The 23,106-nt window shown below is 39.8% G+C and overlaps 1 pseudogene; it reads right to left on the reverse strand.

Moving 5' to 3' along the window:
• LOC134219014 (UDP-glucosyltransferase 2-like) overlaps window positions 1-23,106 on the reverse strand; it is a 74,021-nt pseudogene that overhangs the window by 30,524 nt on the left and 20,391 nt on the right.

Here is a 23,106-nt window from a genome sequence, read left to right on the forward strand (position 1 = left end):
AATTTTCGGATACACCCATACCCTCCTGATTGTGGAATATGCGTCGAGTAGTCAACAAAAATAATTCCACTTCTTTGCAACCATAATTTATTGTCAAACAACAAGCACCGGTGCAATTGAAATCACAATGATGATTTTTACAGAAAACACTCTAGCTTAATTCATAGTACGGGAACATCCAGTATAATTGAACGGTTGCGGCAACACATCACTTTCACAATCAGTTACAGCTATCGGTTCTGTCGACTGGGCTGATCCCCACTTCAATTAGCAGTCTCTGTTACATTCCAGATTTTTATGCATCGAGAGTGAGAGAGCTACTTGCCGAAGACGCTGTTAAGGTACACCGGGGCAAGTTGAAATGCGGGGTAAGTTGAAACGGAAGCTGTAATTCAGATAGGAAATGACCGAATGCTCTGATAATTTTTCTTAACAAACTACTCGCCTAAACGCACCTTCTGACTGCCATTCCCGAAAGATTGCAGCTTTCAAAAGCAATCCTTCCATTGTTTATTTTCGCCCTTCGAAAATCCAAACCAACTATTTGACGTGCCAATGAAACTGGTCTCAAAACGATGTTTGTAACAGTTTTTTCATCAAATTTTCACGGTAGGTAATCATTCAATGTTAAATAAGCCTAATGATTATGAAAAATCGATGAAAGACCCGTTTTAATTTTTGTATTTTGGTTGTTTGATATTGCTCTGCATGTTCAACTCAACGGGGCAAATAGAAATGCGTGGTGCGGGGCAAGTTAAAACAACGATTCAAAACGTCACCCTCGCGATTAAAAGTTTTTTTTTTTCAGAATTCAACATGGTCCGTAAATACATATATTCGAAAAACATAAATTTATAAAAACATGCAAACTTCTGAACATAAATTCAATAAATTTCCGCCCATTCCGTAATGAATGCAACCCTCCCACAATCTCCACTAGAATGAAAAGGGGTCATGTTAAAAATGCAGTTTTGAGATTCTTAATCTACTGAGCACTGACCCATAGAAAAATAAAACATAGAGTATGTAAACATTTCGTTAACTCCACCTTTCACTTCCCCAGTTGCCTATTTCTCTAATCGAAGAGTTTATGAGAGATATGATGGCTGGTTAATTAATGTGCATTTATGAAGAAGCCACAACCGAATTAATCAACTGCGCAATATACAAGTGAACCAAATAATGAAGCATTCTTAACAGTAATCCGAGTGGTCACCAGCAGGAGGAAATCAATTTAATAAATTTTCAGCGTAGTGCGTTCTCTAGAATTTGGTTTCTGAAAATACACTTGTGACTCAGTTGTACACTGCCCTTGTTCGCATAAGAGTCCAATGTCATTTTCGCCGAAAGAAAAAAAAATCTAATGAATTGAAAAAAAAATTGGTATCTTTCCAAAAAATTGACATAATATTTTTTATTCGTAATGATCCGTGTTAATTGTCCCACAATTAAATGGACCATACTTAAGTTTATTTTTTGTGTAAAAGAGTACCTATCATAATCTGGAATCTGATTTTTATGAGAGATATTTATCAACATGAGACAACAAAAGTGGGATTTGTTTTCAAATTTCTAGAACAAAGCCTACTATTTGATGAGTTTTTCTTAATCAGGAGACAATTTTAAGCTAGTTAGTTTCTGAAGGAAAATCAAAATCGTCAAAAACTTACATGAGACTCTTATGCGAATCTTGGCAGTATTATAGTCACCTTTACAACCTCGTGCTTCTTGAGTCTCACTGAGTACATACATTTTGTTATTAATACGGCAAAATTAGCCTACGTCTGAATATAACGCAGTGTTTCAACTTGCCCCGATTCGCGGGGCAAATTGAAACGATGCATATAATAAAATAATTTAAATATAAAAAATATTTATAAAAAAGTTGCTCAGTTTGCTTATTTTTTATGTATAATATTTGGCCCGGACTAGCAAACACCGCAAACGGATTCAAAATATATCGAAGGGTGATTTTTTTACAGCACTTCTAATTTCAACTTTGAAAAAACCGTTTCAACTTACCCCGGTGTACCTTATTTCCGAAAATGGTAACGATTATTTACAATGTCACAAAATGCAAAATCTCATTCAACTTACCTTTTCTTGCTTTTCGAATATATTCACAAAAATCGATTCTGTAATCCATAATCCTAGCTCCTGGAAGTTGAGATATCCGCTGAGTAGACGATTAACTTTTTCGTCGGTACACTGTCCGGAAAATGGAAATAAGATCCCTAAAAACGCAAATGATCGACTATGTCGCGGCTCAAACAACATCCAATTGTTAAACAACAAATGAGTGTGTGTGCGTAACAGCAATAAGTTGACAGATAAAAAGGTGTAGTTTTCCAAAATGTCTTATTTGTTTTTGGAATAAAATATAATTGTTGCATTGCGCATTTCTGTATTACTTTCTATTTATTTTTGAATCTAATATTGCTAGGCGATAGCATAAAAGCAGTGTTACATGACACGGTTGTTGTTTTGTGTTAAATTACTCGTTATTTTAAGTAAGCACATTGAATATTTTTTCATCATACCAATTAGGTTCTATTAACGAAATCGTCTTGATATGCATATCTTTTTTAGGTGGTCAAGCGGCAAACAGATAGCGCTAGTGTTCTAACGTATATGAATTTGAATTAATTACAATGATTTTTAAGTAAATTTGTTCTAAGTGAGACGTCTGTTTCTCTGTGGGAGAACCTTCAAGCGTGCAGCAAATTTATCTTCAAAATAGAGATGGTCGGGTTTCGGGTTTTGGAAAATTAGAACAATGGCGGGCTCGGGTCGGGCACGGGTTAGTGAGATGATAAAATGTCGGGTCTGGGTCGGGTACGAGTTTAAGGAATAAAGCATTGAATTTGGATTGAATCCAAAAGAGAATGAGAGAATTTCTCACTCATCATCTCTGTATATATTTACGATATGGGTCATTCCATACCAAGTGACCGAACCACTTGTAATCGACTTCCACCGATTTTAATCAAATTTCGTGGATTTGTTTATCTACCGATTATATGTAAAAATCCAAATTTATTTGATGATTGGACAACCCCTCGGCAAATGGGAGCACCCCCCGTTTTTGATGATTTGTAAAAACCATATTTTTGAACAACTCATATCTCGGACAGTTTTTAAGCTACAAATAACTTCTTTTTATGCATTTTGAAGAGAATTCTTCAAACTTTTTGAGAAAAATATCGATTTTGAGTAGAAGTGTTGCCAACTCTATTGTTTTTGCGTTTTAAGTATAAAATCGTATTTTTCTGCCAATGAGTATATTTTTATTTGGAAAATAACACCAGCATCGTGTTCTCCAGAAAATTTTGTATAAGAAACACTCGAAACCCCAAGGTACTATGAGTCGTTCTCGAGTTATGGAGTTCCGAATATTATATGATTCATATGGAACTTATCAATCACATAAGATTTTGTTATGCATACCGAACCTTTGCCTTTTATGGAATTGCCAAGAATTCGAAGATTCGGCGGAAGAACACGGCGGAAGAACACGGACACTACAATTGTTTCCTTCAAATAAATTGTAAAACATGTAGCTTGAGCCTTTGAATAGAAAATAATGTACTTGGCAACTTAGTCACTTTGGAAGGAATAGCTTTTCTGTATTGTTGTAGAGCGTACTATTAAACTATTACTCACATAGATACTATATTATTGCACCTGCTATAGAAAGATTTTTTTAAATTTATAAAACATTTATTAGTTTCAAAAGCTCTCGGCTCATATGCCGTTGAGCGTTACGGAGCCGAAATCTTTATACTATTTTATTCTTACAAAATAACGTTAGATTAAGTGAACCGAAAGACTCGTGTTTTAATCTGGATTAGGGAATACAGTATCACAGTAGGGAAGGAGTTCTTGATGAAGTTCTTGGTTCATTACTGTTACTGGACATAGAAATGAAACAAGAATATCATCACCGTTAAACAAACATTTTCTTAAAAACAACAAAGGAAAGAAGACATACGAGAGGCAATTACGACAAAAGAAACGATATGGTTATCTAAAAAACCCTGATTAATTTACCTAACGGTAATGGTGCCTTTCTCGTGCATTATGGAAATAGTATTTTGACCATAACTTTTGAGCCCATAATTCCAACCAGTAAAATTTTAATAGGAAACAATGGGCCAGGATTTCCCGTAAAATGCAACATGGTGCGAACAAATCGATTAAGGGCAAGCCCCTAAATAGTGGATGAGACTTTTTTACGCACACACACATACATACACACACACAGACATCATCTCAATTCGTTGAGCTGAGTCGATTGGTATACAACACTATGGGTCTCCCGCCTTCTATAAAAAGATTGTTTTTGGAGTGAACATAAAGGTAAAAATAAATTAGCTCATAAGGAAGTAGTCTTTCACTATGTTATTGTGGAAAAATAATGTATGAAAAGGCAAATCATTATGTAAATGGTATTTGTACGTACAGAAGGAGAGGGTTAGTGATTTATGACAGGAGGTAAGAGGGTTGAAAATGGCGAAAAACGTTGGATGCAATTTTTAAACGTATTTTGTAGCTATATAAAAGGGAGAAGAAGACCTTAATGTCAATACTAGTCCACTAGAGCAGAATTATCCACGAATTTTTTTATCTTACTACTACTTTATCAAACCCACACTTCACAGCACGCAAATGTGATTTGACGATAGCCATGAGGTCGCTCTCACTCACCATGTAATCAAAAATTGTCAACTGTGTGTGTATGTTATCAAAGTATGAAAATAGTGGACAAATAACAAACATCATAAAAATGTTCTTCTTTGAGATAATGATTTTATTTGCTGAATTTTGAAAATAAATGGATAATATTTGCTGTTTAACGGCCAATATACTTTCGCTATATTTTTTACATTTTTTACTCCTAGAGAATTCAGATTTTCGTAAACCATGTGACATATTGCTTTAATTTTTAATAGTTGACCCTAAGGATGCCGAAAATCTCCAGAATCTGCAGAAGAAGGAGCCTTGCTGGAACGACGACCAAAATTGTTTATTCTACCAGAACTGCCAAACTACGTGTACGAATAATTCAACTAAATGTTATTTCAAAAATTTTAATCGTTTAGTGCTGAGGAACAAATTGTAGTTATTCAGATTAATTTTTAATGGAAAATTCTGGAAAGAGAAATGGTTTTTCCGTCTAACAAGGACAGCCCACCGAAGGGGCGGTTAACCTCAATACCTTTTCGAACTAAATCTATCACATGTTGTACATATGCATAATCGAGTTTCAGACATAGTAAGGACAGTTGACCAGATAGTGCTAGCAGAAACATTGATTTCTTGCATATGATTTCAACAATCAATCTTCAAAGCGTTGTAATATTTCCAGCAATGCTTATTCTTCAGCATCTCTCAGTATTGAGTCAGATGATTGAATTAACGATAAAATAAAGCCGCTAGGAGCAAAAATGCAAAAAATACATTTTTCCATACTAATCTCCATATAAATTTCAAACGCGATGCTGTAAGTGGGGAAGCAACCAATCGTGCTGTGTATGTGTGTTATGTATGTGTCAATGCGTATATGTGTGTATGTTCGGAAATCAGTAAAATGTTTACAGTGAAAAAAGGACTTTTCATTTTCAAAATCCTGTATCTCAAAATCGGAACAAAGTACCTCGGGGTTTTAAACTTTTCCAATGCAAAAATGGTCAAAGAACACGTTGGTGAGATTATTTCCTGAATAAAAATATACTCATTGGGTAAAAAATGCATTTTTCACACAAAGACTTAAAAATTGTTCATTTGGCAACACTGCACATCAACAAATTATTTTTTTATGAATTCCTTGAAAAATCTTTTTTCGAACGGTTACCTTTTTTTTTTTTCCTGTTGGGTATTTTAATCACTGCGACCATTTGTTAGATCTATTGTGATATATGCCCCATTTCATATAGCTTTGTCAAGTTGACGCATCATTGCTATGTAGAGCAATTGCATCACCTTGACTACCAGCGTCTTCCCAATACGGTATTATGGTTCTGATGAATCGCACTACCAAATTGGGACTTGTTCTCCAAACTTCAGAGGGTTCTATCAGCCCCCTGTTGAAGAACTGTAATCTTTTTCTAAAAATTGCCGGACAATGGCATAAAACATGGTTACCTTAGATTCATTATAGACCTCACAGTTCCAGAGATATGTACAAAATAATATGATGAGTTTCACACATTTGTCCGAAAAGGGGGATGGTCTTATTCATCGTGGGGAGGTCCAATCACCACGAAATTTTGGTTTTTGGGGTATAACCCATACATAAACAATTGGTCAAAATTTCATTCAATTCTAAGAAAGTCGATTGCACGTTTGCATTTTTTCTCGGTCACTTCATATGGAATGACCCATATGTAGCATACCGTAAGAGACTTTTTTCGCAAGCTGTCATAATGAAGAACAGATTTGGGAGGCTATACCCCATAATAAATTTCATTTAGAAAGCTCCAGGCGCAAGGAGCACTCGTCCTGATGATGCAGTTCAACTTGCTGTACACAGCTGAGTAAAAAAATATGGTGTCCAACGCAAAATGAGCGAGATATCATCACTTCTCGGTGGGGGAACTTCTTCTTCTTTTTATTGGCATTACATCCCCACACTGGGACAGAGCCGCCTCGCAGGTTAGTATTCATTAAGCACTTCCACAGTTATTATTTCCGAGGTTTCTAAGCCAAGTTTCCATTTTTCCATTCGTGTATCATAAGGCTAACACGATGATACTTTTATGCCCAGGGAATTCGAGACATTTTCCAAACCCAAAATTGTCTAGACCGGCACCAGGAATCGAACCCAGCCACCCTCAGCATGGTATGGTCTTGCTTTGTAGCCGCGCGTCTTACAGCACGGCTAAGGAGGGCTCGGTGGGGGGTGCCTATCCTATTTTGTTTTTTCGCACATTTATACAAGTTTGATAAACTTGGTATCATGGCTTGTAATACCTAATTCGAAACAGTTTTAGCTTTTCTTTTATCGGTATTCGTTATCTAATGAAAGCGATTTCTGCAAACCCTGAGAAAAGCCCATAAGAGAGGTCCAAATTGCACTTCAGGGAGACGGATTCAGTTATTTCCATCAATTCACATTTATTTGGGTTCATTTGAATGGAGGGCAGCAGTTTTTGGAAAAAAAATTTGAATTTTTGCCTTTCTCGTATACTAAGTATACGGTAAAGGCTATATGATCGCTCCAAAAACAAACTTTTTATAGAAGGCCCGAGACCCATAGTGTTATATACCAATCGACTCAGTTCGACGAATCGAGGTGATGTCTGTGTGTGTGTGTGTGTGTGTGTGTGTGTGTGTGTGTGTGTGTGTGTGTGTGTGTGTGTGTGTGTGTGTGTGTGTGTGTGTGTGTGTGTGTGTGTGTGTGTGTGTGTGTGTGTGTGTGTGTGTGTGTGTGTGTGTGTGTGTGTGCAAAACTACTCAACAAAATGTCACTCATTTTTCGGGCACTTATCCTCAACTGATTTGCTCGCCAACAAGTTGCATTCGACGCAGAATCCTGTCCCATTGTTTCCTATTTGAAATTGGCCAGATCGAACTATGGGATCGAGAGTTATGGCCAAAATACAAATTCATTTGAAAAATCGCGTAAAAATGTCACTCATTTTCGGACACTTATCCTCAACCGATTTGCTCGCAACAAGTTGCATTCGACGCAGAATCCTGTCCCATTGTTTCCTATTTGAAATTAGCCGAATCGGACAATGGGGTCGTAAATTATGGCGAAAATACAAAATCCTACGAAAAAATCGCGTCAAAAATGTCACTCATTTTTCGGGCACTTATCTTCAACCGATTTGCTCGCAACAAGTTGCATTCGACGCAGAATCCTGTCCCATTGTTTTCTATTTGAAATTGGCCAGATCGGACTATGGGATCGAAAGTTAAAGTCAAAATACAAAATCATACGAAAAAAGCGCTTAAAAAATGTCACTCAATTTTCGGACACTTATCCTCAACCGATTTGCTCACAACAAGTTGCATTCGACGCAGAATCCTGTCTTATTGTTTCCTATTTGAAATTGGCCAGATCGGACTATGGGATCAAAAGTTATGGCCAATACACAAAATCATACGAAAAAATCGTGTAAAAATGTCACTCATTTTTCAGGCACTTATCGCCAACCGATTGGCTCCGCAACAAGTTGCATTCGACGCAAAATTCTGTCCCATTGTTTCCTATTTGAAATTGGCCAGATCGGACTATGGGATCGAAAGTTATGGCCAAAATACAAATTCATACAAAAAATCGCGTAAAAATGTCACTCATTTTCGGACACTTATCCTCAACTGGTTTTGCTCGCAACAAGTTGCATTCGACGCAGAATCCTGTCCCATTATTCCCTATTTGAAATTGGCCAGATCGGACTATGGGATCGAGAGTTATGGCCAAAATACAAATTCATACGAAAATATTGCGTAAGAAATGTCACTCATTTTTCAGGCACTTATTCTCAACCGATTTGCTCGCAACAAATTGCATTCGACGCAAAATCCTTTCCTATTGTTTCCTATTGAAAATTGGACAGGTCGGACTATGGGATCGGAAGTTATGACCAAAATACCTTTTTTCATAAAAATCACAAAAAATGTCACCTATTTTTCGGACACCTAACCTTAATCGATTCACACGCAACAAGTTGCATTCGACGCAGAATCCTGTCCCATTGTTTCCTATTGAAAATTGGCTAGATCGGACTATAGGATCGGAAGTTATGGCCGAAACACCATTTTAGCCTTTTTATACGAAAAGGCTGTATGTTCGCTCCAAAAACCAAACTTTTACAGAAGGCCTGGAGACCCATAGTGTTATATACCAATCGATTCAGCTCGACGAACTGAGATGATGTCTCTGTCTCTCCACTTCATACGGGAGTTTGGCAGAAAGACGGTCATGAGATTTATATCATAACAAATATTGCCCTCCGCTCGCGTGATGGGAATGACATTTTCGTTTTTCTTTTTGTGTAGTCGGAGCTTCAGATTCAACTAACATCCAAAAGTGATATCCTTAAAATATATGACTGGGTGAAATGAAACAGGGTTATGTACGTCAAAAAGATTGGAAAAGGAAACAAAAATGCTCGAAATTCCTATTAGCATATTGTAGATCAAGCTGAAAACCGAACCGAGGTCCCGCGAAATCGCATTTTCTCGCATTTCCGGATGTTGCAACTGCATCGCGAGTAGTACGCAACTGTGCCATAGTCGGGCACCACTCGCGATGCAGTTGCGACATCCGGAAATGGGACAAAAATATGATTTTCGGTTTTCAACTGGATCTACAATATCTTGCCATAAATAATCTGATTTTCATAGAACGGACAATGAAATTTGTCTTTTACTCCTAGCCACTAGCTCATCTTTTTTCAAGCACACACATTTTACGAAGGTCGAGAAAGGCACCATCACCGCTAGGTGGATTAATCTGGGTTTTTCCTGGACCTTTGGGAAGAATGGAGAAAAACTATGTTTATGCCTTTCTCGTACGAAGTTGTACCGAAAGGCTATTATGTCACTCCGAAATCGAACTTTTTATAGAAGCCTCTGAGACCCATAGTGTTATATACCAAGCGACTCAGCTCGACGAATTGAACACATGTCTGTCTATCCGTATGTATGTGTGTGTATGTATGAGCACAAAAGCTAAAAAAAACATTAGATAACTTTTTCATGGTTGCGTTGCGTTGCGTTGCGTTGTAACGGAGTATTTCGTAGATTGCATACTGATAGCTGTCATGTATATTCTTCATCTTTCTTACCCCAACTGCTTATGGATTACTATTTGGGAATTAATAGCAACCCAATTGGAGGTCCAAAATGATAAAGCATGAAAGCTACCACTGCTGGCCACGCCCATCTTCTCCGTTACTAGGGAAGGGAAGGAAATGATGATATGACATCTACTTAAAGAGAGGCCAGTGACTCACCGACGCCCTCATAGATGTCAAGGAGTTGGATGGTTGGAAGGGAATATAGTTTAGGAGTATCATCATAAGCAAATGATATGATAAGATTGAATACACGTTGGGAATGACCATGCTAAGAAATTTATGTCACTCCATTGATGATTTTGCCGGGATGGGCGAAGCTATTAAACTTGCCCTGGCTAATAAGCCTAGGTTTAAGCGCCATTGATCGCTCTCTGAAACGAGAAAGAAAGTTAAATATTTAAATCCCTTCCCCTTTTTGTTTCTAATTGAAATTGTTAAGGAAATATTGATATCTGTATATGTTTTTTGTAATAAGCGAGATTCAAACATGTAACTAGACACGTAGTGCATCATGAACGTCACATCACCGCGAACATGCGTACTAATGTACAAACTGGTGAAAGAAAGTAATATTCAAGGCTGACATTTACCGGATTGAGCGCATAATAGATTGGACAGCGAGATAATTGTACAACTTTATTTTAAACAACATGTAAAGACTACAACTTTCTGAAACAAAAATGCCCTAAATGTAACACACAATCTTTTATCGTATATAGTTTTTTGCAAAAATAAACCAAGACACTTGTTCCCGCAATTCCGTATTAAAATTTTGAAAAGCCATTCAGAGCTTATGGAGTTATAGAACATCGAGTAAGTGAGAATACACTCACAGAAATCTGAAACTTTTCAGTAATTGACCAGACCGGCCTTCCTCTCCCACAAAAAATAAACCCATTTGCAGCAATGAGGGTGTTGAATTATTTTTTAGTAAACACGTTATCTACTGAAAACGTAGCGAACCTTGGTTTGACAGAAAAAAAAAGAAGCCTAAACCATTCAATCACTGAGTAACTAAAGTAGAAATTTCGTGTGATTTTTGTTTTATACTTTAGTTATGGAACATCAAATAAAAGAAAATAACTGGAACTTGCTCATATGTTCCTCACTTTTATTTACTGCATCACCATGGTGATGCCATGCCATGGTAACGCATTCGTCGAGCTGAGTCGATCGGTATATAAGAATCTGCTTCCTATCGAAATTTTGTTTTTGAAACAGTATTTAGCCTTTACGATACGTGTATGCAGTGTATACACTTTGTGTACGAGAAAGGTAAAAAGGTAATGTAATGAATTCCGCAATAAATTTAAAATAAAATATATCAATGGGATCCCGTGAATTACTTATTCTTGTTTTCAATTCATATTACTTACTAATTGCTTATAAATACCAAAGTAGAACGTTTACTATAATGATGGTGATTTCTGAATTAGATTTTGTCTTTTTCCTAGAGTTTTATAACATTTTCTTAAATACCTTACGTTTTATATCATAAACTTGTATGTAACGTCTTCAACAACATATTATTCGTTCAAGCGACGATCGTTTAACATTTGACTTTTGTAGGGCATGAGTGCGTTAAATATGGCTCTCCGAAAGTAATCCTAGGAAACAGGGTTTGTGTTGGTTTGTGTATTCAAAACGACCACACAATTAACATAAGCTAAATTGTTGACACAGGGGCTCCGAACATTGAATATTGTATTAAAAGACAAAAAAAAAGGTAATCGAAAAAAAGTCTAACTTAAACGTTTAATATACTTGAACGACGACGAGTTAGTGTTGAACTCGTTTGTTCAACATATAGGGCAGATTGGGACATTTCGCTCTAATTGACTCACGATCTAGGGTAAGACGGTATAATATGCCCCCCCCCTAAGGCAACTCCTCGATAACTTTTTACTTTTCAACGCAATTTATGCAAACTTTGTGTTATTTGGTAGTCCAGGAAGTCACAAATGCATTGCCCGTGAGTAGTCATATAAAAATATTACATAGAACACGTAATGAAGCTTTTTTGAAAAGTCGTGAAAAAATGAATTTCAAAAAGTGCCTGGGTAATACGCCCCACCAAAGCCTTAACCAAAGACGTTTCAAAGCCCTTCATTAGTATTTTATCAATCCCAAAACAAAAAGGCTACAAATCCTTATGCGCTTGACATTAAAAAACCAACATAGGTCCATTCAAGCAGGTGTGAATTACATTTCAATATTTTCCATACAATTTGGAAGCAACTGCTGCAGGCTCGCTGCGCTTGTGTGCAGTTAGTAAGGGCATATCGTCCTGCCTACACTGGTGCGTTTTGGCCAGTGAAACATGTTTTCGAAAATCGTTACATTTTTGAAGATGGAAGCAATTTTATATCATATTAACCACTGAGAAAAGTTATTTTATTGCCCAACTGAGTGTTCCAGTGCAAGTTTTGCGGACAGTATGCCAGAGTTGCTCCAGAATGTTGAGCAAACAAACATTAAAAATGATATGGAAATGCTAATATCATCTTCCTGCCTGCCGTATCCTAACGGAACTATCAATTCTATACTTTCGCCTCTAATGCTATCATGAACATGTACGTCCAAGTTTGGAAGATGATATTAGCATTTCCATATCATTGTAAATCGTTTAGCTTCACGTAGAAGTAACACACACGAAATCATTAATTTAGTAAACATTAAAAGTTACATCAAAACTATAACTTTTTGTATTCTGCTATTATTTTCATTGTGTAATACAAAAATACTTCCACATTCACATAGTATGAGGGGTTTACAAATACTTATGGGTACCAACTGATTTTGATCCTTAATTAGTTAAAGTTTTCTAGAAATCAAAGGGGGGCGTTTTGGCCAGGTGGGGCGCATTATACCGTCTTACCCTACTACATAAAATACAGTTTAAGAAAAAGTGTACCACGTCACCATATGCCCTTATGGGACTTACAACCCACTGTATATAAACTAAGAATGGCATCCGGACACTTCATTTCAAGTCTTTTGATGACTCCTCTTCACGATTGTTGAAGGCTGCATGATTTCTGGATACGTCCAATTGATCAATAACGCCATCACTCTCTAAAACAAGCTAGAACTTTGGCCATAAAACATGAACCTGGCTATCGGTCTATGGCTTTGCGCTTGCATCCGAATATGTAAAATTTTAAAATTTGAGAAAATTTTGACGCACGAAACAAACTTGTCTACACTTGAGCACGACTTGCTTCGATCTTAGATAACTTTTCATATAGTAAAGTTTAACCGATTTTCTCGCAACAAGTTTTATTTTACAGAGGAAGAAAGCCTTGTTGATCACTATTGATTTTGATAACGATCGGCCATTGCGTTTAAAAGTTATGGAGAAAATGGTACATCGAACCATATAAGCCCGAAAGGTTGGGGTCTTTACTAAAGCGTTTAAGCGTGCTGCTAAATCACAGTGCAGGTAACGCAGCTAAACCTGAACCACTGTGATGCAGCCCTTCAACTACTGTGTCAGAACCAATGATTTGCTGAATGGGGGATGGATATCCCCATCATAGCGGATCCTTTACCGGGTACCTGCCAGGAACGGTAATTGGGTCATCGATGGGTCTAAAATGGCGGCGATATGGACAACGGGGAAATACCCAGTCCAAGAGTTGATGTCTTCGACACAGGAGGGCTTCGTCATTGCCAAAGTCAACGGGATCTTCTTCTGCAGTTGCTATGCGCCTTTTCGATGGTCGATCAAGCAGTTCGGTCGTATGCTGGATTGTTTGACGACTTACTTGATGAGACGTAGGCCGGTGGTGCTAGCGGGAGACTTCAAAGCTTGAGCCGTGGCATGGGGAGGCCGTTCCACGAATCAACGAGGGCAGCAGATCCTGCTGGAATCACTGGCCATGTTGGGTGTGGATTTGGCTAATGTCGGCCCCAAAAGTACCTACAGCTGGAACGGGGCCGAGTCGATTATTGACGTCATGTTCTGAAGTCCTGGCCAAAGGAGTAGTTCGAACTGGAGGGTAGATGATGGCTACACTCACAACGACCACCTGGCGGTTCAAGCTACAGTATCCGATCATACGACCACCATTCAGCGGACGGAAGAAGGGGCGATATCTAGCCCTCGTTATGTGAAAGACATCGTACTTCGACAGACCGAGAATTGTTTTAAAGAGCGCTACCCGCCGCGAGCCGGGTTACTGGTGGAATCAAGCAATTGCGAACCTGCACCGTGCCTGCCTACACACGGGCACGGCGGCGGATGCAGTGAGCACGCACAGAAGAGGAGCGTGTTGAACGACGGGTGGCGTTCGTGGTTTGCGGCAGAGTCACTCTGAAGACTGAGATTAGATCAAGCAAAAAGCCTGCTTCGAGGGCCTGTGTCAAAGTGCCAACGCGAATCCATGTGACGCCTATAGAGATGCTGGAGAGGATCATCGCGGGGCTCTTCCCACGTCATGACCCAAGTCCCTGGCCTCACTTTTGTGGAGACGAGGAAGAAGGTAACTGTGGCAGGAACTTGCCCGTGGATTGCACAGTCCCTTAGTGTAGGTGTAGGCACCAGGACCGTATGGTATTTTCGATCCTGAACCATCAAAGCGGCCATTGCTGAGGCTCCCGAGATGTTCAGATCTGTCACATAGAGATGCCTGGACGAGGGAGTCTTCCCTGAAGCATGGAAAAGCAGAGAGCTTGAGTCCCTGTTGCCCAAGGCAGGAGAAAACCACCAGGGGATCTGTCAGCATATAGACCAATATGCCCTTGATACGGCTTGGGGAAGAGGAGGGTGCCAGAAATGGTCTATCAGAGTAACCAGTTTGGCTTCCGAAAGGGTAAAGTCAACCGTAGACGCTATCTTGTCGGTTACCAAATCCGCGGAGATAGCTATCCAGCTGTCAGAGAGGAGGGGAGTTCAACTGTTATGTGTGCAGTAGTGACTCTCGACGTGAGGAATCACTTTCAATAGTGCCAGTTGGGCAGCTATTGCAGATGCGCTCCTGCGTCTTGGAAATTCCGAGTACTTGTGGCCGAGATTCTCGGAAACTACTTCCAGAATCGAGTGCTAGTTCCTGACTACACGAGCCAGGCGGTCGGAAGTGCGTTGACATAACCTCAGGGGTTCCGCAAGGTTCCATACTGGGTCGGTGTTATGGAACGTCATGTACGACGATGTCTTGAGGTTGAAGTTCCCGATGGGCTGCGCTGACGATATTATGCTGGAGGTCTACGGTGAATCGTTCGAAGAGGTGGAGTTGACTGCAGCCCACTCGATCGCAATGTGGAATGGTGGATGAGTTCCAGGAGGTTAGAACTGGCTCACTACTGAAGACTGAGGTAGATTGTTGTTAACAACCGAAGTCGGTATGCAAGCGGTGATAAGGGCAAGCATCTGCGCGAATCGCTGAACGCTCCGTAAAGCTCTTGGGGGTAATGATCGACAATAAGCTCACCTTTGGTAGCCACGTCAAATACGCCTGCAAGCGAGCCTCCACAGCTACATATAGTGGCATTGTCCCGGATGATGTCTGCGGTTTGTGCTAGCAAGCGCAAGCTTCTGGCTAGTGTCGCTCTGTCCATACTTTCAGGGTATGAGGGGCCCGAAAGCTTAGGGCACGGCCTGCGTATTACCTGCTACTGGAACGAAGTTAGAAACTACGCATAGGCTCCATGTGCCTAACAGTTGCTAAGCGTGCCGTACCGTGTCGCACGATACACGTGCGTCATCACCGGTATGAGTACCAGCCAGACATCGTTATTGGGTGAAGACATAGAGAATTAACTTCCGAAATGCGCGGCACGAGGAGGCATCCGTAGGACTGTCAGGTTGTATCAATGGTCAAATGGCGGCGTGCGTGGGACAGACTTCCACTGAGGGTAGATGGTACTTTATGGTTGATACCGGAGATAGGTACGTGGGTAAAGAGGCGCCATGGAGAAATCACTTTCCACCTGGCCCTGGTCCTCACAGGACATGGTTGCTTCAATTGATATCTTCACCGGTTCGGACACTCAGCTCGCAAAGAAATTGAATGTTGACCTGTTTTCGTTAGAACACTGTAAACTGTCAGCAGAACCTAGATTTTATGGCCCTCAACAAACTGCAGGAATGGGGCATTACTGGTAACATGCATGTCTTTATTAACCTTCTGTCTGTGCTCAAAAAAACTTACGTTTTCTGTGCTCTGGAGTCAAATTGACCCCAAATTGAAATTGCTATGACTTTTTTATTGTTTGGCCGATTTTGCATTTTTTTGGGGCTGTTTCGAAAGATAATTTAATCATCTTTCAGGTCCTTGCCAAATAGCTCAGCTATTGGTGGGCGATTACACATCGCGGGAAGGGTTTTAGTGAACAAGGGTACAAAACAGTGATTTTCATGATTATTTTGTATATCCGAAAATCCTACCCATTTTTAGACTGCACCTTTTCTAAAGGTTATGCAGGAAGGCGTGCATGCTTTGGCATGAAGGCGTTGATAAGTTTAGTACTTAGCTGCCATGTGGTGATATATTTGAATTCATTATTTTATACTACTCAAGATATTCCGATATATAGAATTCTTCTCAGTGTAAATATTCTTATCGCACAAATATAAAATTTGTTAAAATGGCGTCTTGATCAAAGGTCGTCTAGTGGAAATGGACTGTCTTGTGACGGAAGTAATAATTGGGAATTTTACAAAATACTTTGGCAAATTGGCTGATCTTTGGTTACGCATGTGAAGCGATTTGGGCACTAATTCAGAGTTTTCTTGGATGACCTAAAACATATTCAGTGAACACATTCTATTATTTGCATTAGTTCACAGCAAGAGAGATCTGTTGTCGTCGCCGCGGAATAAAGATGAATGATTTGAAATTAACAAAAAGATTAAGTATTTCAGTGGAAGAAGAAACTACAAATTCAACCAGTTCCGGCGTTGGACCTGATAATTAACGCAGATTTTCATGTACATCCGCTGTGACATCAGGAGAGCATGGAATCCCTCTCCTCGACGAGGTAGACCGGATCCTTAGAAGCGTGGCCGACTCCGGTCTCCCCCAGTGGTGCGGGTTCACTGGCATGGAGCAAGAAGCTGGTCGAAGCCTCCCGTCAAAGTCGAAAATTCCATTGCCGCACGCTTCCGGAAAGGCGACAATTCCAAGGAGCTAAGAAGGTCGGTCATCAAGCTCGTGGCCACTCGCTTCCGGAACCACAAGGTGCACCGATAGTTCCGTCTCTAGCAGAGGGGAAGGTTTAGGTGTTTCTGACCAGGTCCGAGAGCCTACCGTGCAGCGTTTTATTCCGCCGAAGCCGCAGCTATCTTCGTCACTTCGCAGCTATCTTCGTCGCCGACACAAGTTCTTACGGACTCTGCCAATGTGATGGCTGCCCTCCAGATCCACACACCAAAGCATCCGTGGATCCAAGGAATCCTAGCAATTATGACACCAGATACCTGTTTTTCCTGGATTCCTGGCCGCAGTAACTTTTTGGCAGCTTGCTGTGAAGTTCAAAATTAATGTTTGTTTCATTTTTTAAATTTTGGCGGAGAAATAGATACTAGAGAACATTCGAAAACCCGGTGCCATCGTGGTGGTTACTCCAAGTTACTCACTGAGTAACCAGCTCTCGGGACCAAAAAATTTTTTTGCCCTCTTTTCACCAGAAACGAAAAAATAATTTTCTTCTGAAAAAATTGTCCGCTCTCTAAAGATCGCTTTTGCTGCTCCTACCATTCTAGAAATCATTCCCCCTTATATTCTCCATGTATCCTATTCAGGGATTCCCGCTCCCCTAGAACGTATTATTCAGATTATTTTGCACCCCATAGATTTTGAAATATGTCCTCTGCAGGATCTCCTTCCTCCTATACGAATCCCTCCTAAATGGTTTGCGCCTCCTTAGATTAAAAAAAGTCCTCTACGGGATCTAGAACGTATTATTTGAACTTTTTTGCGCCCCATGGGATTTATTGCAATATCTCCGCCCTCCTACATTATTCCTCTAACTTTTCTGCGCCCCGTAGATTTTAAAATATCTCCTCTACGGGATTTCTGCTCCCTGGCTTATTATTACTCGAACTGTTAACGCCCTGTAGATTTAAAAATATGTCCTCGGCAGGATCTACGCCCTCCGCATACGTGATCCTCTAACTTTTTTGCGCCCCTGCGGAATTTAAAACATGTCCTCCACAGGATTTCCGCTCTCCTAGAACGTATTATTAGAACTTTTTTTTCGCCCCAATGGATTTAGAAATATATGTCCTCTGTAGGATTCCCACCCTATATGTATTACTCTAACTTTTTGCGCCCCTTTGATTTCAAAATATGTCCTCTATGGGATTTCCGCTACTCTAGAACGTATTATTCAAACTTTTTTTGGATTTAGAAATATGTCCTCTGCAGGATCTCTACCCTCCTATAGGTGTTCATCTAACTTTTTTTTGCGCCCTGGTAGAATTAAAAAAATTGTCCGCTTTTGGATTTCCGCCCCCGAGAACGTATTATTCAAACTTTTTTGCGCCCCCGTAGAATTAGAAATATGACGTCTGCATGATCTCTGCCCTCCTATATGTATTCCTCTTACTTTTTTGCGCCCTGTAGATTTTAAAAAAATGGTTAGCTTCGGGATTTCCGCTCCCCTAAAACGTATTATTCGAACTGTTTGCGCCCCCGTAGATTTCAAAATATGTCCTCTACGGGATTTTCGCTCCCCTAAAACGTATTATTCGAACTGTTTGCGCCCCCGTAGATTTAGAAATATGTCCTCTGAAGGATCTCCGCCCTCCTATACGTGTTCCTTTAACTTTTTTTGCGCCCCAGTAGATTAAAAAAAATTGTCCGCTTCGGGATTTCCGCCCCATAAAATGTATTATTCGAACATTATTGCGCCCTCATTAATTTAGAAATATGCCCTCTGCTGGATCTCCGCCCTCCTATATGTATTCCTCTTACTTTTTTGCGCCCTGTAGATTTTAAGAAAATTTTTCGCTTCGAATTTCGCCCCCTAGAACGTATTATTCAATTTTCTTGCGCCCCGTAGATTTCAAAATATGTCCTCTACGGATTCGCTCCCCCTAAAACGTATTATTCGACTGTTTGCCCCGTAGATTTAAAAATATTGTCCTCTGAAGGATCTCCGCCCTCCCTATACGTGTTCCTTTTTACTTTTTTGCGCCCCAGTAGATTAAAAAAATTGTCCGCTAGATTTCCGCCCCATAAAATGTATTATTCGAACATTATTGCGCCCTCATCAATTTAGAATATATGCCCTCTGCTGGATCTCCGCCCTCCTATATGTATTCCTCTTACTTTTTTTGCGCCCTGTAGATTTTAAGAAAATTTTTCCTCTTCTGGTTCCGCCCCCCTAGAACGTATTATCAAACTTTTGCGCCCGTGGATTTAGAAATATGTCCTCTGGGATCTCCACCCTCCTATGGTGTTCATCTAACTTTTTTGCGCGCTGGTAGAATTAAAAAAATTGTCCGCTTTTGGTTCCGCCCTCGAACGTATTATTCAAACTTTTTGCGCCCCGTAGAATTAGAAATATGACGTCTGCATGATCTCTGCCCTCCTATATGTATTCCTCTTACTTTTTTGCGCCCTGTAGTTTTTAAGAAAATTTTCCGCTTCGGAATTTCGCCCCTAGAACGTATTATTCGAAATTTTTTGCGCCCGTAGATTTCAAAATATGTCCTCTACAGGTTCCGCTCCCCTAAAACGTATTAATCGAACTGTTTGCGCCCCTAGATTTAAAAATATGTCCTCTGAAGGATCTCCGCCCTCCTATACGTGTTCCTTTAACTTTTTTGCGCTAGATTAAAAAATTGTCTTCAGGATTTCCGCCCCATAAAATGTATTATTCGAACATTATTGCGCCTCCTTAATTTAGAAATATGCCCTCTGCTGGATCTCGCCCTCCTATATGTATTCCTCTTACTTTTTTTGCGCCTGTAGATTTTAAGAAAATTTTCCCTTCAGGATTTCCGCCCCTAGAACGTATTATTCGATTTTTTGCGCCCCGTAGATTTCAAAATATGTCCTCTACGGGATTTCCGCTCCCTAAAACGTATTATTCGAACTGTTTGCGCCCCGTAGATTTAGAAATATGTCCTCTGAAGGATCTCCCCCTCCCTATACGTGTTCCTTTCTTTTTGCAGATTAAAAAAATTGTCCTTCAGGTTTCCGCCCCATAAAATGTATTATTCGAACATTATTGCACCCTCATCAATTTGAAATATGCCCTCTGCTGGATCTCCGCCCTCCTATGTGTATTCCTCTTACTTTTTTGCGCCCTGTAGATTTTAAGAAAATTTTCCCTTCAGGTTCCGCCCTAGAACGTATTATTCGAACTTTTTGCGCCCCGTGGATATAAAATATGTCCTTGTGGGATCTCGCCCTCCTATACGAATTTCTTCAACTTTTTGCCCCCATAGATTTCAAAATATGTCCTCTACAGGTTCGCTCCCATAGAACTATTATTCGAACTGTTTGCGCCCCGTAGATTTAAAAATATGTCCTCTGAAGGATCTCCGCCCTCCTATACGTGTTCCTTTTTTTGCGCCTCAGCAGATTAAAAAAATTGTCCGCTTCAGGATTTCCGCCCCTTAAAATGTATTATTCGAACATTATTGCGCCCTCATCAATTTAGAAATATGCCCTCTGCTGGATCTCCGCCCTCCTATGTGATTCCTCTTTTTTTTGCGCCCTGTAGATTTTAAGATTTTTCCGCTTCAGGTTCCGCCCCTAGAACGTATTATTCGAACTTTTTGCCCGTAGATATGAAAATATGTCCTTTGCGGGATCTCCGCCCCCTATACGAATTTCTTCCTTTTTTGCGCCCGTAGATTTCAAAATATGTCCGCTACCCTAAAGTATTATTCAAACTTTTTGCCCGTGGATTTAGAAATATGTCCTCTACAGGATCTCCACCCTCCTATAGGTGTTCATCTAACTTTTTGCGCCCTGGTAGAATTAAAAAAATTGTCCGCTTTTTTGTTCCGCCCCGAACGTATTCAAACTTTTTGCGCCCCAAATTAATATGACGTCTGCATGATCTCTGCCCTCCTATATGTATTCCTCTTACTTTTTGCGCCTTGAATTTAAAAAATGGTACTTCGGATATCGCCCCCTAGAACGTATTATTCGATTTTTTTGCTAGATTTCAAATATGTCCTCTACGGATTTCCGCTCCTAAAACGTATTCGAACTTTTGCGCCCCAGAATTTAGAAATATGTCCTCTGAAGGATCTCTGCCCTCTATACGTGTTCCTTTAACTTTTTTGCGCCTGAGATTAAAAAATTGTCCGCTTCGGTTTCCGCCCCATAAAATGTATTATTCGAACATTATTGCGCCCTCATTAATTTAGAAATATCCCTCTGCTGGATCTCCGCCCTCTTATATGTATTCCTCTTACTTTTTTACGCTGATTTTAAGAAAATTTTCCGCTTGGAATTTCCCCCCCCTAGAACGTATTATTCGATTTTTTGCGCCCCGGAATTTCAAAATATGTCCTCTGGGATTTCCCCCCTAAAACGTATTATTCGAACTATTTGCGCCCCATAGATTTAGAAATATGTCCTCTGAAGGATCTCCCCTCTATACGTTTCTTTAACTTTTTGCGCCCTAGATTTGAAAAAAATGTCCGCTCCAGGATTTCCGCCCCATAATATATTATTCGACATTATTGCGCCTCATTAATTTAGAAATATGCCCTCTGCTGGATCTCCGCCCTCTATATGTATTCCTCTTACTTTTTTTGCGCTCTGTAGATTTTAAGAATATTTTCCGCTTCGGATTACGCCCCCTAGAACGTATTATTCGAATTTGTTTGCCTGGATATGAAAATATGTCCTCTGATCTCCCTCCCTATACGAATTTCTTCAACTTTTGCGCCCCGTAAATTTAAAATATGTCCTCTACGGGATTTCCGCTACCCTAGAACGTATTATTCACACTTTTTTGCGCCCCCGTGGATTTAGAAATATGTCCTCTGCAGGATCTCCACCCTCCTATACGTATTCCTCTAATTTATTTCCGCTCCCCTAGAACGTAATTTTCGAACTTTTCAAGCCCCCATAGATTTAGAAATATGTCCTCCACCCTCCTATACGTATTCCTCTAACTTTTTTTTGCGCAACTGTTGATTTAAAAAAATCCGCTTCCGATTTCCGTATTGCTCAAACTTTTTTGCGCCCCGAGGATTTAGAAATGTATCCTCTGCAGAATCTCCGCCATCCTATACGTATTCCTCTAACTTTTTGCCCCCTAAGATTTCAAAATATGTCCTCCACGGATTTCCGCTCCCTAAATGTATTATTCGAACTGTTTGCCCCCGTAGATTTAGAAATATGTCCTCTACCCCTCCTATGGTGTTCCTCTAACTTTTTGTGCCCTGTAGAATTAAAAAAAATTGTCCGCTTTAGGATTTCCCCCCAAGAACGTATTATTCAAACTTTTTGCGCCCCGTAGAATGAAAATATGTCCTCTGAAGGATCTCCGCCCTCCTATACGTGTTCCTTTACACTTTTTTTGCGCCCCTGTAGATTAAAAAGTTGTCCGCTCGGGATTTCCTCCCCATAAAATGTATTATTCGAACATTATTGCGCCCTCATTAATTTAGAAATATGCCCTCTGCTGGATCTCCGCCTCCTATATGTATTCCTCTTACTTTTTTGCGCCCTGTAGATTTTAAGAAAATTTTCCGTTTCAGATTTCCTTGAACGTATTATTCGAACTTTTGCCCCCGTGGATATGAAAATTTGTCCTTGGGATCTCCGCCCTCCTATGAATTTCTTCAACTTTTTGCTTCATAGATTTCAAAATATGTCCTCTAGGATTTCCGCTCCCCTAGAACGTATTATTCAAACTTTTTAGCGCCCCCTGGATTTAGAAATATGTCCTCTGTAGGAACTTCTTCCTCCTATATTCCTCTAACTTTTGCCCTTAAAAATGGTTCTCTGGAGAGTTCGCTCCCCTAAAACATATTATTCTAATGATTAATTATTTTATTATTTTAGAGCGTCTTAGGAAATGCTACAAGGTTAAAAGACTATAATAGTCTTTTAATATTATTCTAACTTTTGCCTTGGATTTAGAAATATGTCCTCTATAGATCTCCGCTCTCTATACAATTCCTCTATTTTACTTAGATTTTGAAAATGTCCTCTGCAGGATCTCCACCTTCCGATACGTTAGATCTGTTCACTTTTTCAAAAGTATTTCAGATTCAAAGTGCCACCGCTCTATTTCAATAAGTATCTTTAATGGTCTATACAATTTTTCAGCCAAATCCATGGAGATTTAGAGGTGCATCAAACGAGATTTGTAATTT

This window comes from Armigeres subalbatus, chromosome 1, assembly GCF_024139115.2.
Source record: "Armigeres subalbatus isolate Guangzhou_Male chromosome 1, GZ_Asu_2, whole genome shotgun sequence".
In the NCBI taxonomy this organism is placed as follows: Eukaryota; Metazoa; Arthropoda; class Insecta; order Diptera; family Culicidae; genus Armigeres; species Armigeres subalbatus.